Consider the following 17,049-nt stretch of genomic DNA (forward strand, 5'->3'; position numbering starts at 1 on the left):
TTTCCGTTTACGCTCGTACATTCTATTCAGCTACTCGTTTTCTTTTTAGAAATAAAGGATTAGGATAAAACAATTTCAAAGATCCTTGTGCCACATTCTATATTCACACACATTACCCAAACATTTTGTTAAATATTTTATTAAATCAAGGAAATCCACATAAATATTGATAAATATGATGAACACGAACAAATCATAGAAAGAAAAAACACAACAATTTTCATACAGCTAAGTCTCAAGCAAATTTTTTTTTGGTCTGGTTTCAGAGTCGGCCTACTGCAGTGAAAAACTTTGTGATTTATACAGTACGTGTCTTCGAGTAATGAGGTGTTAAACCTGTGAAACTGTAACAAACAATATTCAACATAAACTAGAATCCAAAACTGTGAGCTTGTTTTATGTTCTGTAGATTATCTCAGTATGAAATCTGTTCACTTGCATTTTCAGGCTAACGGCTGAAATGCGGACTTAAGCTAAACCTAATTTTCAGTCCTTTAGGTTTGGTGAAATGTATGTTAGAAAATTCAACAACAGGCATGACAACTTTGTAAACACTTAACAACTAATATTTAAGCTAAATACATGATATTTAGAAGGAAAAAAAAAAGATATACTACAATATTTCAAGGGACTGTGCTGTTGAATACAGTAAATTCATAACTGATCCACTTTTATTAAAACAGTGCGGCATGAAGACAATCATGACGACACAGAGCTGCTGTTGTCAAGTCAAGTCACCTTTATTTATATAGCGCTTTTAACAATACAGATTGTGTCAAAGCACTTAACAGTATCAAATTGGAGGATAGAGTGTCAGTAATGTATAATGATAAGATTAAACACTCAATTTTCAGTTAAAGGCATTTCATTATTGAATTCAGAGATGTCAGATGCTGTTGTGCGTGTTTCCCCAGGATCAAACCTTTTGGTCAGATAAATACCTAAAACATGTGTCTGTGTACTGGTGCAGACCGTCTAAAATGGTCAAAAACATGCACCTTTCAATTAATTAACTACATGACATCTGTGATTTATTTATTAAAGTCATGTTTAGAGACGCGTACAAAGAAAATAGTGTTTCCACACTGTCTTCAACTTGTAATCTGCAACTTTGTGTTGTAAATGAAATAGATGTACATGTAACAGAGAAATTGTAAGATATGTGTGTCTCGTGGCCGCTTTGTAGACAGAACCAGAAAAAGCTCTACAGTACATCACAATCTCGGTTTAAACAATCTCTTGTAGAAGGACTATCCTTTTATTTTCTTATAATGTATTTGTTCATATTTTCCGGCAAACACTCGTGACATGATTGACCAGATTCTGAGAATAGTCTTCATCTAAAAACAATGAAAAAGTATAGAGTGGTATCAGCTAGCGGGGTAGGCCATCAAAATCAACATTAACAAATTTAGAAGAGAGGATTTCAGTATTAGGTATTTGTTATACTGATACATATTTTTGTTGTACAAACATATTTCCTGTATAAACGACTATGTCTATAACCTTTTCAAAGGGAATGTAGTATAATGTCATGGTTCTTAATTGAGGTCACATTACCTACGCTTTTTAAGTGGAAATGTTGAAACGAGTACGACAAATAAAATGTGCACATCTGAACAAGCTCTAGATGTAGTGGCGTAAGAAAAAAGTAATTTAAAACAACATTTACAAAAATATACCCAGATGATTATGAGTGGGTTTTCTGTATTCATATGATATTTTCTTAGTGACTTGGAATCTTGAGTTACATAGAGAGCACTAAAAAATTCCTTGATATTTTGTGTCTGTAGCCTTTTCAAGACTGTGTACGACCTCAAACTTTACTGAATGTGTAGCTTTGAGCACAATGGTAAGATATGTCAATTCAGTTGTAAGTGTAAAACAGCACGCCTTAATTTTTGTGTCGATACTTAATGGGGTCTCGCATCAAATAGATGCATAATCGTCCTAAAAAGAAATACCGACTTAGAAATAAATGAAAATTAAGAAAACTTCTTGAGAGTGTTTGACTATAAACACTGAATGCTGATGGCTCTCAGAGAGAAGGCCTCACCTACAGTACAGTCATAGTAGTGACACATACAGTCCAACAAACAAAATGTGAGCCGCGTCGTCCATAATCCTGACCGTCTCACTTAGTAAAATGTCAGTCACAATAGAACAAGAGGAGGATTTCTGTATTCTGTATGCATTATAGCAATTTTTCTTAAATGTATACATTTTTGCATTTTGTAATTCAATGATTTTTAGTCAATTTGTTTTGTGCAAAGATAATTCCTATGTAAAGATTGTTTGAATTCTTTCTATAACCTTTACAAAAACGTGAAACATCATAGTTCTCAAAATATGTTTGCATTACATCAAATAAATATGACAGAAGTGGAGAAACAAAGATGTTTAGCACATGCACACATTGTAGATGCTTATGTACACCTGAGATGTTGCTTTATTTGAGTCAAAGTAGATGGCGACAGTGTCTGATAACATTCTTTAATGTTTAATGTCATTGTGTTGAAAAAGATTCTGTGGACAAACACCTCGAGGGAAATAATTTGAAATGGAGGTTTATCAAAATAATAAAAAGTTCAGTCAAATGTTCAATCATTTTCATTTTCAATCAAGTGTGTGCTCGTCATGCTCTCTTTCCCATGCAAGGATTAGCATGAGCTTGCAGAGGAGTCTTAAAACAAATACAGCCAAACAGACGAAATGTGAATTGTGTCATCTGCTATCTGAGCAAGATGACTAAATCCAGTTATCCTTTCACAATTGTTTATGAAACAGATTTTCCTAATTCTATATGCATTATAAACATTTTCTTGTCTTACACTCTTTCTTAGATATTTGGTCTCTTGAATGTATGAAAGGTTATGGATTAAATTTATCAATACAAGTGTGGAAATTTTTAACATGCTCAAACTTAAATTAATGTGCAGCTTTCAGTGCAATAGTTTGATTTGTTTCAGTTGTAATAGTTTTAAGGATAAAACAGCAAGACTTAATTTTAAGAGGAATACATAATTAAAGTTTAAACTAAACACAATTTTTGTAATCAGGTCATTTGATGCCAACTGGTATACCATGAAGAACGTAAGACCATTTTATTTGTTAAACTAAACATTGTATTAGTATGTATCACTTCTCATTGATAGCCTATATTATTTCAATTATTTTTATACAGCCAACCGAATATATGTGCGAGCTGGGGAGTGTGTCTTAAAACTATTCTGTTTAAAAATGTTTATTTATTCTGATTTTCTCCTTAAAACCATTATCTTTTTCCATAGAGAGAGAGAGAGAGAGAGCATGCGCCTCGGAACGCAACCTGACACGCGCGCCGCAGATGGGAGGGCACTCCCCAAAACAAAACGCAAAACGGTCCATAAAATCTTCAAAAACAATGCTTGACAGATCATTTATGGGGTTTTACACCTCCGGATAACATAGCTCTTCCCCGGATGACGTCGGAATTTCACGCTTCTCCGATTTCCGCATCTGGAACTCGTTATGAGATCAAAGGTCACCTATGGTTATCATTAATATTATTATGAGGTCACGAAAGGTCAAAGCAATAAATCTTTTTGTCATTCTGCACCGGCCAATACTACTAATATACTCACCTTAAATGTTCTTTCTGTGTATTTTCACAGAATTATCATAGCATTTTTAACGTGTGTCTGGGCTGCATACACTTCTCAGCTGGTCAAGACTCCCTTGGGGCTGTTACCTTCATGGTATTTCCCTTCCTCACCCTGATTCCAGTTATGTCAGAGTTTGATCACCCAGTCAACAATTTGATCTCACCATGATCTCACAGGATACTCGTGATGAGGTCACAATGTGAGGTAACAGTGATCTAAAAGTGTAACCTTACAGCGCCCTCACTGTGTGCTCATACTAATGTGAGGTCAAAGTGCACTCACTGCACAGAGACTAGGTACCCAGCATGCATTGCAGCATGAAGCTTTTGATTGTCACCATTGTTGAGATTCATACACTGATTCTTGATGTCTCTCTTTGTGTTTAAATGAGAGGGTGTCTTATGCTTTTATAATCTTTCATAAATGATTATGAGACTGCCGGGTTCTATATTGTATAATCACTGAGCTATTACAATTAAAAACTTTAGAGTAATAAAGCCTTAAAGACTGCATTTTGAATCTAGGTGATGACTGTGTTGTTATCATCAGTAACAAAATATCACCTTTCACTTATTTAACATTGAATCAACATAGAAACATTATCAAATCAATCCTGCTTTTTACTTCTTTCAGTCAGAGAACATGCAGGACTGCAATTAATATGGTTTTAAAATAAAAAAGTCACTCAAAGTAAACAACATCAGTCAGTTTACATGCAAAAAAATTAATTTTTGCCACCACAGTATTTGAACAGGAAAATAACTTTATATTCAAGTAAAACAAGTGATTCTTTAAAAAAAAACAACAACAAAAAAAACTTGTTGGTGACTTCCAAAACATATAGGCACAGATTCACAGACAGGGCTTAGCTTAAGCCAGAACTAGGCCTTAAATTAGGATACTTAAACAGCTTTTATAAAAATGCAATAAATAAATAAACATTACTGGTGTGCATCTTGAGACAGGCAATGCCAATGACATTAAGATCTGTCAGAGCAAGTTATTTTCAGTTAAGACAGCTCAAACATGCATTTTAGTCTGGGACTAGCCTTGTGAAACTGGGAGACAGAGCTTAAAATACAATTTACATACAGAATATGGTTAAATGAATGACAAAGTGACTTAATTACATGGAACAGTTCATTCTGAATTTATAAAGCAAATGCCAGGAGAAGAGCCTGTAAAACTGACACGTGTAGGCCTAACAAATGCAAACTGCATCTGCAAAATGGAAGTAAATGCAAATGAAAACTCACCATCAAAGGCAGAAACACTAAAGTACTACAGACTGAAACATTACCAGTTTGCTGTTTAGGACTTGAAGCTTTTTACGGATTGAAGCTACTTTTCTGATTCAAAAAATGTTTTTACTCCTCATTAAACGGATAGTCTGATGAACTCAGGGCTTTCCACCACAAGGCAATGCCCACAAGCCGTTCAGGACCACAACCGAGCCATTTCTGCACCGTCACAGCAGGCCTCCTCTTTCTCAGCTCTCCCTTGTTGTTGATAGGCATCTAAAGTATAAAAACAAATAGGATGTTAAACCTGCACAATGTTGTAAAACATTTGATTAGCAGTAGTAGTGTATAACTGAAAGAAGGTGGGTCCTAAGTATTTGGAAATGTGACTTAATGTACTACAAAATTAAGTGGAAATTGAAATTTGATAAAAGGTTTACATTCAAGCTAAAACATGGCAAATTCAAATTTAAGACTATTTAATTTTAATATAGAAATTAAGCACCTATAGACATGCGTATTATTTTGAAACCCTTAATATAAAGTATTTTTCATGTTTGGAACAAATTCCTCACAGCAGCTCACTCTGTGCCCTCTATTTTGAAGATGTGCCTGTAATATCAAACTACTGTATATTGATATAAATGGCATTGCCTAATTCTATATTGTTTATAAATTATATATATATATATATATATATATATATATATATATATATATATCATACAAACTCAAAGAGTATATAGTCAATTAGGGCTGTCACGATATTAGATTTTCATATCACGGTTATTGTGGCCATAAGAATCCACAATATCGATATATCACGATATCTATAGAAATCTATGGGGGAAATCTAATTTGTTTGAGTTTTTCTTTTTCACCCAACGAACATAAAGATACTGATAAACACAGGGTACAAGACTCTGGCTTTCTCTGTCTTCTTTGGAGCTCCTATGAAATAAGATAAAAAATACTGTCAAGTTCAACAGTATGATGAATAAATATTAATGGTAACACTTTACAATAAGATGTAATTTGATAACATTAGTTTTCTGTGTTCATATATTTAAAGAAAGGGTGATTATTTTAATAAGTACCATGTTTTCTTTACTCATGTTATTTTTGTATTTGCAATCAATAAGGTCTGTGCGTAGGAACACTTCATTTCTTTGTTCAAATCTATTATTAACAGTTACACGATTAAAACTGATCTTGAAAAACTGAGCGACCACATTGCTATATTAAACTCCGTAAAATGTTCAGCTGGTGGCAGTGCTATGCACTTCATGCCTCATCTGCAGTCGTTCTAGATGCACGTTAAAACTGAATTAGCAGCGCTCTTACTGTATGACTTCAGTGGCGCCGGCGCAACTATAGGTTAAAGAGCTTAAAATACAGGTATACAAGCTAACAGGTTAAAGTATCAGTTTAGATATTAATATGGCAACACTTTACAATAAGGTTCATTAGTTAACATTAGTCAGCATTTACTAATGCATTATTAAAATCACAAGTTGTTTTTAGTTATAGTTTGTGAACCATGTTTCATCATATATAATTGTTGCTCTTAGTATGTTAGGGGGCTACCTTCAAATATTGCATTTACAATTATGATACACGTTCAACACTAACCATATCTTTTTGTATGTTTAATTTTTCAGGAGAATGTCTGATATCCGTTACCAAATTGATTCTTTTTTTCATCTAACAATAACAATTGACCAAACAGTTATTTTAAGAACTACTCTTCTTTCTCTGCCTTCTTTCCCTTATTTCTGTCTTCACCTTTTATACCTGACTATCGGTTATGACAGGTGAGGCCATTACATTTCCAAAATCTTACTAACATAAGTTAATTTGAACAGAACATGCAAAAACTTAATGTTATTGTCTATGCCTACAAAAAGGTTAAGTGGTTCAACAGTAAATTCATCTTTCTCTATATAAAATAACACCCCCCCTTTTTTTTTTTTTTTTCTTAAGCTCAATTGCGATAAGGATGATTCCAGGATCTTGGAAGCTTGTTAAAAATAAGGTATTAATTCATGCTGTGTGTGTGTGTGTGTGTGTGTGTTTATATATATGCATGCATGTATGTTAAGGAAAATGTTCATTTTCTATTTTGATTTATATTCCAGGATGTTCCTGCACAGTCAGCATCTGTGGATTGCGGTGTATTCATGATGATGGTATCAAGGGTTTTGTGTCCCCATCACATTCATCTTGGGCATAACCCCACATCCATAACAATTGTCATCAAAAGACATCAGGCTGATCCCAGTGAAAAAAAGATTTATATATATCAATGGCGGCGGTGACTTTTTAACCGGGTATGCTGAGTGCTAAGATTAAGGATCCCCCTCCTTCGCTTTTAGGACACACTCAAAGAGAAAACACCATGGCAGGTGTCGATTTAAAAGTATGCACATTCCTACCTTAGGCTATTTGTAAATGAAATTCATCTCCAATCCTTCTTCTATCGTTTCAGGTTTATCCATAGTTATTCGAATGCTAGAAAACAGCTGATTTTCCAAGTAAAAACCGCCAAATAACGTTTACACGTAGTTACGTTATGATACGTAATATTCAGAGCGTGGGGAGATGGGGGGGGGGGATTTCCCAGTGAATAGGAGTTAAAACTCCCACCCGGATGACAATAATAGACCATGCAAAATACAAAAAAAAAAAAATAATAATAAGAAAAAGATATAAATAATAATAATATCTTTAAAATATTGCCAAGTAACGTTGCAAACAACAATAAAATCACAGAAGGACTTTAACTGTAAGCGACATAAGTATACGGAAATGTTGTTTGTTATTATTTCAAATTTTGTATACATTTATATTTATATTTAAGACTTTTAATGGATTTAAATTTGATCAAACTGAATTTAAGACCAAAGGACCCATGTGGAGACTTACCATGCACATCTTGGAGCCTGGTGTCTCTAAATGAGTTTTTTGTTGTTGTTGTTCATGCTGATCTTTCGGTCTCCTACTGCCCAGTTAATCTGAGAAGCCGGCTCAATGGTTAGAGTACAGCCCAGCATCCTAATATATGCCTCAACTGATGCTCCTCCAACAGCAAAACAGCCAACCTATAAGTGTCAGGAACATATATTTGCACAAAGCATGGATAGGTTACAAATAAATGTCATGGGAATGTAGTTTCCGTGTCAAATGAAAAACATGCTTTTGTCTATAAATAAATAAATTTAAAAATTAAATAAAAATAAATAAATCTTAATGTAAATTACCATCACACATCTGTCATCTTCACTTTGAAGAATCTGCTCTGGTAGCTGCGTCTCATGATGAAACCCCAGACCTCCAGACACTGGTTCAGCCAGTATTACAGTCACTTCAGAATAAACAATGGGAAAGCAGTTTGAGAAAAAAAAAAACACAGTATATCAACAACTTCTATGATACACAGCGTTCATTTTTCATAACCGTTAGTGTAGTTTCTCAGCTCCAGTCCTCAGGACCCCCTCCCAGAATGTTACAGCTGAACCAGGTGTTTTAATTAGTGAGACATCTAAAACACTCTAGGACGGGGCCTGAGGACTGGAGATGAGACTCTTTTACTATTTACTGCTGCAGCTTAAATAAACATCTTCCCTTTACAAAATAAAAGATTGTATTAACATTAAGATGCTTTAAGACATGTATTTTATACATTTAATAATGACTTGCCTTTTATTATTAACCTTGATCCAGGAGATTCCATCCTCTGACCTAGATTTAAAAAGGTAAAAGTAAAAGTTTAGAGTATGCAACACCTGTCACAGGTAACAATCAACAGAAATTCATTCTTACCTGATGTGAGCAAACCAAGGAAATGTCCCTCTGATGGGCTACAAAAAGGGAAAAATGAAGAATGAAAAACATAGCTATTAGGTTAATCAAATATTGGTTGTAATTAGTTGTGTGTCTTCTTTACTGTTCTACTGGAGAGAACAGAAGTCACCCACACCTTGGATGACCTGAGGGTGAGTAAATTAACAGCACATTTTCATTTTGGGGTGAACTACCCCTTTAAGGTGTCACAGTAAAACAAAAGTAATATATAAAATTGTTCACATAACATAAAAATTACATAAAATCAAACAATGCAAGGTTTTCCCTCCCACGAAATTCAAATAAGGTCGATGACACGAATAAGTTTGTAGAAATGTTTTACGTTTTTGTTTTTTGAGGAAGAAAAGTCAAAATCGCGCTCAGCCTGCGTGTGCTGTCACACACACCCAGATAGCAAAATCCCAGCAAACAATGGCGGTCCATCAGCGTTTTTTGGGCGGCACAAATTCAGCGGCTTAATACGGTCGGACCACCGTCGGCACACCATCGGCGAGCCGACCAATCTAAAAACGCTATCGAGTTTTTTGGGTGGCACGCCACCAGCGGTTTGCCGCGGCTGGCCCTCCGTCGGTGCACCAGTGGCAAGCGGAGGGTCTGACCTGTTCTACTGAGCTCTTACATGACACTTTCTTTTATAAATTATATATATATATATTACATTTATGTTTTACATTATTTTTACAGTTAGAATCTGAAGCACTGAATAAAAATAGTGAGTTATAATTATTAACAAAAGTTTAGTATAAAAACTGCAAGCACATTTTTAAATGAAATAAATAGTTTGAATGATCGTAAAAACAACAATACAATACAAAAAAAAAAAAAAAAAATCTATAAAAATTAAATAAAAATAAAAGTGCTACTTTGTCCCACTATCAAGTGCGGGTTGCAGTATACACCTATGTATGAATGGGTCATATAACTACAAAACGATTAAAATTCAAAATTAAATATTTTTTTGTTGTTGTTGTTCATGTTCTATATAATGTTTATTTAAATGGTGCGTGACTGTGACGTGTTTTGAGCGCGCTCTGAGTCTCATCATTCAAACGCTACAGCGAGGGAGTCACCATGGAAACGAGGCAGCAACTCTCCAACTGACAGCTGCAACACTGCATCTCTCGCTGCTGTTTTCACCGTTTTCAGGTGAGTTTAGTCCCTAAAATCACACAAATATTACATACAACTGTTCCTGACACTTTACTTTTCTTGTAATTGATGCGCTGTTGAATATTTACTTCATAAAGACGGTTTAGTGTCTTCGAAAAAGTCCGTTAGCATCTCAACTGTTTTCAGACGATGTATGCTAACTCTGTGAGCTCTGATTTATCAAAGTTTTGACTTTTCATCACATATTTATGTGTAGTTGGGAGATTTTAATAGCTTTGTAAAGGTTTTGTCAATGGGTTATTGGAATTAGACGAGTTTATTTAGCCGCAGTGTTCAAACACACACATTACACTCTCACTATTGTGTCTGGTAGGGTTTGGAAAACAAAGTGAAATATATTTAATGAAAATCTTACTTCGGCCGTTCGTTGGTCTGGACGGCGCGCGTTCATGTGACTCGCAGTTCACTTGGACTTGTCCAGAAAAACACAAGTTATAACGGAAGATGAATAGTGAAATACACGCGAAATGAAATCACTACTACTTTTCTCTGAGGTGAATCCGTTGTGTTCGTAGCTAAGTGAAGGATCAACATCTGTCAACTGTCGTCATATAAAGGGAACTCTGTAAAGAAAGTAAGTTAAGTTACATGGAATTTTTTATATATATAATTATTTCTGTGCGTTTATGTGGTTTTTTTTTTTTGTAATCTTATTACTTACAAAAAAAAAACACCTTTAGGCCTGGTCTCCGTCCATTTCGCATTTGAAATCTGTTCTCCCGCGCTTTGATTTGATTGGCGGTTGGCAGCCAGCTTTAGCTGGACTGGATTGTGGCGCATGAAAAAACCCTCTGAATTCTCTCTATTCTCCTTAGATAATTCCACATGATTTAAATCTAATAATTATAACGAATATATAAATTATAAATTATATAAATGATAATTATAATTTAAATATTTAATTATAATTTAAAAATATTTTGATTTAAAAATAAAAATGTTTAATTTAAGTTAATGAACTGGATGACCACAAGAATTATAAGGGCATTCATTGGAGCATTTAGTCATTATCAGTCTCTGGCTGAATGTAGCCTACTCCTCTAGCTAGCCAAAAACAGGTAATGAACACATTAATTACTAATGTAAAAACATTACTACTACTGCTGCTAATAATAATAATAATATCCAGCTGGTTTATCTGACTTCTATCTAATGTTCACAGTTCTTTGTTAGTCCATACACTCAGTAGACAGTTTGATTTATTTAACGGTGCTGCTAGTGGTGACGAGTTTACAAAATTTACAGCATTTATTGTTTGATGAGCATGTGCTCACTACATTTCAGGAAGATGTACCATATTTAAGTGCTGAATAAGGGATTGACAGTCTAAAGTTTCACCAGTGAAATGCTGACCAAAAATCAACATTGATTCAATATTTGTCTTTTCAACACTGAAAAGCATTGAATTTTCAACCTCAACCAAAATGCTGATTCTGATGGAATTTTAACATTGAATCAATGTCACCTTGCTATATCTGGGTCTTAATGTACCAAGACGGTGATAAAGACAAAATTGTAAAGCATGTGCAGATATACGTATATACAACCTGATCTCACAGAATTCCGTGTAACGTTCACGGACTTAATTAACCTCCGAATCTGTGGTGGCATCACGGAATCGCCGAAAATTCCGTGATGGGCTCACAGAAGGCATCAGCCGTGGTCCATGCACGGACCCTTACGAAAATTAACCATGGTTTTACTATAGTAAAACTGTAGTTAACCATGACTGTAGTACCCGTGGTTTTTTGGTACCCGTGGTTTTTTAAAAAACCATGGTTCTGATACCATGGTTTTACTACAGTTATATTGTAGTAATACTATAGTACAACTGTAGTAAACCATGACTGTAGTACCCGTGGTTTTTTGGTGCGAACCATGGTTTTAAAAACCATGGTTCAATTACCACAAATGAACTATGGTTGTAATACCATAGTTTAACCATAGTTTTACTAAAGTACCTCAAATTACATTTAAGCCTAGTTATTCAACAAACATCTACAAAATAAAAACAGAATGACAAGTTACTATTCTATGATACAGGCTTTATTATAGCAGTTACATCATCTGAAACAAAATATTGTTATCACATGTCAAAATGATTCAGAACTATAACTTTATTTAAAAAATAGTGATAAAGCACTGCAGTGGTAGAGATGGTTTTCTGCTAATTTACAAAATAAAAATAGCAAATTGTTTCACTGTAATAATGCATTATCTCTATAGAAATTAATTACGTTGTACAAATAAACATGACTTAGTGTTCACACATAACATTATACCGCCGACCTCTTTAACAATATCTTTTGTAGGGCTGCATGCAACTAACAATTTTTTTGGATATCATTATAAGCATTAAAGTGTTAAAATACAAACATTACATTCTAATCCTAAAAACAGATTGCTTGTTATTTTGAAACAGAATTTAAAACAATTTAAACAAAAAAACACAATGTTAACTTGTAAGAGGTACGAGGAACAAACACAATCATTCGTCTGAACAGAGTTATTATTATATTATATTAATGGACAATTCCAACAATAGTGCCTTTACTGTTACTGCTCTCATAAATATGATTACTTGTGTTACATGTAGGGTTTTAAACCTACACTTAATTTCTAACAAAAAAATATTTGAGCAAAATGTGTATTTTAGTCAGAATTATGAGCGGTCTGTTTGTTTTGATGCACTATTCAAATTCGTTGATGATTATTTTAATTATCGATTAGTTGTTGCAGCCAGGCCTAGTTTTATACAACCTGTAAACACAAGCCCAACACAGGCAGATGTGTGCAGTCCATAGCATTAACAACCTTGATTACAATATCAATGAAGGTAAAAAAGGTTCTTTCATTGGAAAAGTTTTACACATACAACAAAATACATTCACAAGAAATGAGAAGTACTTTAAAGAATGTTTAAAATGATATCAACTCACACGAGAAGATTTCAGTCATTTCAGGCCTAAAGCAAGCTGATTTATTCTACATCGAGTCACCTCATGGGGGCCGATGAAGGCCAGATGAATCCTCCACACTTTTACTTGGTGAAGGAAATGCCCCTCTTTTCAAAAACTTTTCATGCTGCATACATGGCAGTAGTGGTCAGTATAAAGTCTATCATATAGTCCAGTAGGTTACAGTCCACATTTGGTTTGGTTGTCTTGATCTTCACCCCATATGGTCTCAGGACCTAAAAATTAGAAGAATATATACACAATATTAATAAACAACTTGCTGGAATACTCAGTTGTTATTGGTCAGTTGCACACTCACAGGGGTGTGGACTCGAGTCACATGACTCAAGACTTGACTCGGACTCGAGTCCCAAATTTGATGACTTGTGACTCGACTCAACATAATTAAAGAAGACTTGAGACTCGACTTAGACTTTGACTGCAATGACTCAAGACTTGACTTGGACTTGAGCCCTGTGACTCGGAAAGACTTGATCAGATCAGCGTCGTTATCACTCTAGACGGCTGCAGCGTGCTTGCGCTTGACTGGCAGTAAGCCAGAGACTGCGTTCAGGAAGCGCTTGATATACAGTATATGCTAGTATACATTAATGGAATAATAGCATAACTTACAACAAAAGAACCGAGATACGAAAAAAAAAGTAGTTGCTATCTCCGCTCGTGAAAAGCGCTGCCCTGCCCGTTTGAGCGGCAGGGAGGAGAAAGGAGATCACTGGTGCTCGCCTCATCATCACCGTGACCGCTGCTGTGAAATGCTAAACATATTCCTCACTTCTTTTGTTTGTCCGACGCCGAGGTGGACCATGAGTGACGGCTCCGCATCCCGCCACGACCCCTCGCAGCTCTACCAACTCGATGTGCTTTAATTTTCATTTTTATTGGTAAACACCTCTCTGAGACCCTTTTTTTTTTTTTTTTTTGTCAGATCTCCACTGTTCAATCAGTTGCATATTTTAATGGCATGTGCATTTTATTTTTCATTTAAACCTCAGTTAAGTTTAAAGTTAATCCATAATCAAGATTTAAATATTACTTAAATCCAGGATCAAAATGATGGGTTAGAATGTAAACCTGCTTATTTTTAAAGGTTTAAAGTTTGGTGCAAAATAATTATTAGATAAACCTTGATTTAAGCTAGGTTTAAAATTAATTATTGCAAATAAATTAGCAATAATTTGAAGAAAAAAAATAAAGGAGCAATTGGCCTAATGATCATTTTAAAATATAATTTGAAGAAGTGTTCTTTCACAAAATGATTTGTGAATTGTAGTCTATATATAACTATAAAATATACTAAATTTTTCTGCCCCTTCACCAGGCACTCATTTCACTTTTATTTCTTTCAGGATAATTAATTGAATTCACGTGTTGTAAATAGTCTGTAGCCTATAGCACATATAGCCCCTAAATTTAGCGATCAACTATGCATATTATATACTTAACATTTAACATACAACATTTTGTCTTTGTTACTCTTAGTTATAAAGAATGGTAGCACAGCATTTTTGAATGACTGTCTTCATGAGTTTGTCTGCATCCATATTGCAGGTTTCCTCTCACATAAAGTATGGTAGCAGTTATTTCTTCTAGTTCTTTCAAAGCGGTTCTTTCTGAGTTTCTGCTCACATGTTTTTAAATCTGTTTCATTGAGGTTCCAAATAATGGCTCATTGGCTTAGATATAACAAACACCTAGCATATATTCTTCTTATACACATGCAAAGTATTTCTAAAAAAAGTATTTCTTTTAATTTTAATTACTTTTGAAGTATTTCATGTAATTTCTATGAAATTATGTTGTCTTTGATATTTTGTTACTAATAAAATAGTTTATTTAAAAAAAAAAATTCCACTGCTTGTACTATTTTGGCACAATCCCTAAACTGAACTTGAGTAGTTTTACTAAGGGCACCCATCTCACATGAAATTAAACTATGTAAAAACATATTCTACCTGACTTCCTGATATAAATTACTATAAATTTGATATGGGAATTAATACTGAGACACTAATTTGGGCAAAGAGCACTAATGACTTGTTTAAGACTTGAAGTTAAAAGTTGAGGACTTGCAACTCGACTTGGACTTGCCTATTTTGACTCGAGACTTGACTTGGGACTTGTCTGTCTTGACTTGGGACTTGACTCGAGACTTGAATGCAAAGACTCGAGACTTACTTGTGACTTGCAAAACAATGACTTGGTCCCACCTCTGCACACTCATCTACACTCTTAAAAAAAGGTGACAGAAAGAACCAAAAAGGGGGTTTCGCGGCGATGTCACAGAGGAACCTTTTTTGGCAGGTTAATGTCAGTACCTCATCATCCACTACTATGCCCTTTTTCATCCCGTGGAAACTGCCACTGGTGTTTCAAAGAGTTCCTGCTTTCAGTCCTTCTGATGAATGGTTGAGGCTGGGTACATAGGATCCTGTAAAAAAAAAAAAAAAAAAACAACCTTTCATTAGTTTCTTAATTTTGCCAACCCTCAGACAACACATTACCAAGTTAAGTCTGTCATAACTTAAATATATTGGGTTTCTTCTGTGTGTATGTGTATATGTATATATATGTGCATGTGTGCGTATGTGTATGCATATATATAGTAGAAACTTAACTTCCTGTAAAGCTGCTTTGCAACGATTGTATCGTAAAAAGCGCTATACAAATAAACTTGAATTGAATTAATTTTAATAGGTTTAGCACAGGTATAATGATGCAAAATGACAAACAATGATAATGGAAAGGTATTTTTAAGCTGAACAGCAGTCGGAATAGAAACAAAATCAAAGCAAGTCAAAGTATTTTGGAAGTTCATGCATCCATCTATTCACTCTCCAAACCAAATCCTCTCTAAGGTCTTGGGGGCTGAAGCCTATACCAGCATCTTGGACCACAAATCCATCCAATTAATGGTATTTAAGCAATATAGTAACAATTATACAGTAACACTCAAGATTTTGGAAACATTACAGTGTTTTTGGGGAAAAAAATAGTAATATTGCAAAATATAATTACACGTTAAAAAGAACTGTTGTCTATTTTAATATATTGTAAATTGTAATTTATTCCTGTGATCAAAGCTGAATTTTCAGCATTTTTTTGAACAGTAGTGTCCTGTATGTTTGAGGTTTTACTTACTAGTAACATGGTACATAGCGACTTAGAGATGTTGTCCGACAGGAGACTCTGCGCTCCTCTGCTGCACGGCCATCAGCATATAATCTAGAAACATAATATGCAATTTATCACAGAGCCAACGATATTTAGCTTTATTTAAAGGAAGCAAGCTAGAGCAGAAGTGAAACGCAGAAAAGAAAATGGTACATGCACACACACACACACACACACACACACACACAAAACAAACAATTTCTTAAAATAAAATTATTAACATTCATGTATTTAGGTTTGTGTCACTACCTGTCAAAACCTTCCTTTAATGAACTGTAATATAACAGATGCATGGTGATATAAGAAAATATGTTGTGAAAAAAAAAATGCATATGAATGCATATTTCTTCTATGCTCACCTGTGTTTTCTGCATTTCTGTCAGCAGCTCCCTTCCTTTGCAGCTTCTCTTCCTTTGTAGAAAGATTATATTATCACTCCTGAAACCACAGAACAATTTTAATTTATCAGTATTTGTTTACCATGAAAGATCAAAGCACTTTTGAACTGATGTTAGGTTCAATTAATTCGTGCTTCATGTAAGTGACGTCACCCATTAACAGTATACAGCACATATTTTAGGTGAAATAACTTAGACAACTTCCAATAAACCATTGACAAACTGACAGCAAACCCTTTACAAAGCTATCAAAACCTCTCATCTACACATAAAGATGTGATTAAAAACCCAAACTTTCATAATAAGAGCTCAAGCTTCAGAGTTAGCCTATAACATACCTCGCCTGAAAACAGATGCTAGCAGACTTTTTCGAAGACTGTAAAACATTTCTGTGAAGTAAATATTCAACAGAAACATGTCAGTTACATGTAAGAAAGTGTCTGGAACAGTTCCCAGCTAACAGAAGACCAGCGGGCCACTGGAGGCCCTCTGGTAGCAGAGTCGGCGGCCCACCGGCGGACGCCACCCGCGGTTCACCGGCGTTTTGCTCATCGTTATTCCAGCGGACCACCAGCGGCAGCCA

General features: G+C 34.7%; 2 long non-coding RNA genes across 2 annotated transcripts; one reads left to right on the forward strand and one right to left on the reverse strand.

The window, feature by feature from the left end:
* Positions 1-3,575: 3,575 nt before the first annotated feature.
* On the forward strand, positions 3,576-7,190 carry LOC131543177 (uncharacterized). Its single transcript, XR_009271856.1, has 3 exons — positions 3,576-3,848; positions 6,869-6,920; positions 7,024-7,190. It is a non-coding gene; the product is annotated as an uncharacterized LOC131543177 (long non-coding RNA).
* Positions 7,191-7,856: 666 nt separating this feature from the next.
* Positions 7,857-16,746, reverse strand: LOC131543155 (uncharacterized). The gene is made up of 4 exons (XR_009271854.1): positions 16,036-16,746; positions 15,213-15,325; positions 8,146-13,112; positions 7,857-7,986 (listed from the first exon to the last, which is right to left on the reverse strand). It is a non-coding gene; the product is annotated as an uncharacterized LOC131543155 (long non-coding RNA).
* Positions 16,747-17,049: the final 303 nt, after the last annotated feature.

The sequence above is a fragment of the Onychostoma macrolepis genome, chromosome 01 (assembly GCF_012432095.1).
Source record: "Onychostoma macrolepis isolate SWU-2019 chromosome 01, ASM1243209v1, whole genome shotgun sequence".
In the NCBI taxonomy this organism is placed as follows: Eukaryota; Metazoa; Chordata; class Actinopteri; order Cypriniformes; family Cyprinidae; genus Onychostoma; species Onychostoma macrolepis.